Here is a 2008-nt window from a genome sequence, read left to right on the forward strand (position 1 = left end):
GGAACGCGGCGTTTCGGATTAGGTACTGCACCCGCCTCGGGACAGGCTAGGCTCCGAGGGGCCTGTGTGATGTATGGATTCCATCCATACCGTCCATCCAATTTTTCAATTGATTTTAGGAATTATTAAAAAAATAAGGAAGATCCAGGCTCAGATGGACCAGACAGAGGGTATTAAATTCCTACCGTTGAAAACTTATTAGGGACCACAGAAGTTTTGTATCAAGATGATTTATTTTTTTTCACTTCAACCATGTGTATACGACAATATCAACAGGTTGGATGGCTAATAAACAACATGGTGGGCCCTAAGAAGGCTTTAATGGCGGGTGTCCTAAGCACCGCCGCTTCCTGTGGTGTGGTCCACTTGAGCCTTGAAAATGCTTTATTTTAATTACAATATCCTAAAATGATATGAAAAAATGGATGGACGGTGTGGATAAAATCTATACATCATGGTGGCGCCTCAGTGGCCCCTTGAAGCCTCCACCTGTCCCGAGCTGCGAACAGGTGAGGGTAGTACCCAATCCACGCCCTTCCTAACGGACGCGGATTGGCTACTCCCCCTGCCATCAGCTAATGGCTGGTGGTCGGTGCTCTGTGGGCCTCAATATGACTTATGTGTTTCATCCATGCCTTCCATCTATTTTTTTCATATCATTTGATGGTACAGGACCAAAAATGAGTTATATATCAATCTCAATTGACCACATTAGAAGAAACAGTGTTTAATGAGCATCGACCATTAAAAACCTTTTGGGGGCCATAAAAGTTTTGGATCAAACTGATATTTGTTTTTTCCCTTCACCTGTGCATGTATGACCTAATTAGCAGATTGGATGTCAAATAAACAGTACAATGGGCCTTAATATGATTTTAATGGTAGATATCCAATCGCTATTGTTTTCCTGTGGTATGGTCCACCTGATATTTATATCCCTCTCAATTTTTGTGTTAAGCCCTAAAATTATCTTTAAAAATGGATGAGTGGAATGGATGAAACACGTACATCATGGTGGGGCCCACATAGCACTAACCACCAGCCACGGGGCTGGTGGTGGGGGAGTAGCCAATCCTTTTCCCTTCCTAACGAGTATTTGATTTCCGACAGGCACGTTGCAGTCTTTGATTGGGTGGATTGGTTGCCTACCGAGACTCGTCTTTTTACGGACGTGGATTGCCTGCAACACCCGGCTGCAGCGGATTTCTGCAGCACAATATTATGTGGGGCCCACCGTGATGTATGTGTTATATCCATGCCGTCCATCCATTTTTCTAGATTCTTTTAGGACATGGAGCCCAATAGTGAGATAGATCCAAAGCTCAAATGGACCACCATCATAGGAAACAATGGGGACTGAAGAACCACTGTTAAAAACAGCTTTGACCTCATGCCCTAAAATGAGCCGCTGAAATGGATGGACAACGTGGTAACACATACATCATGTTGGCCCCACAGAGCTTATTGCTATATGAATCTAGGGGTACGCATTGAACCCTCGGAACTGTGGAACCGGACCAGAACCATTGGATCAATCCAGTTTGGTCCGGTTCTAGATGGCACCGATTTAGGTTTCGGTTCCAAAAATTCGAGAACCGTTGGATACAGATCGGTTCTGGTTTAAGGCCCTGTAGAACCGAGCCGTTGATCCGAACCGTTACTTTAAAACAAAAATAATAATAATAATAATAATTAATAAATAAATAAAAACCCTAAATATCTAATCTCTCTACTCTCTAGCCCGACTACTGCTGCCCCTGCCTGCCCTCTCTCTCGCCGACTGTGAGCAGTAGCAGTAATGTGGTAGTGATGACGACGACGACGTGCATAGCGTATTTGCCACAGACAGTGGTGTTTTGTGAGCTGCGGCATGAGGGGTTTGAGCATAGCATGCCGTCCAGGCCTTCAGAGAGCAAGCTGGTCTAAAAATGGTGGCCAAAGGACCGGGTAAGCATTTGATTCTTTGTTTGCGTTGTTTTGGGTTTCTATTATTCAGGAATTGGAATCT

This window comes from Magnolia sinica, chromosome 7, assembly GCF_029962835.1.
Source record: "Magnolia sinica isolate HGM2019 chromosome 7, MsV1, whole genome shotgun sequence".
Taxonomy (NCBI): Eukaryota; Viridiplantae; Streptophyta; class Magnoliopsida; order Magnoliales; family Magnoliaceae; genus Magnolia; species Magnolia sinica.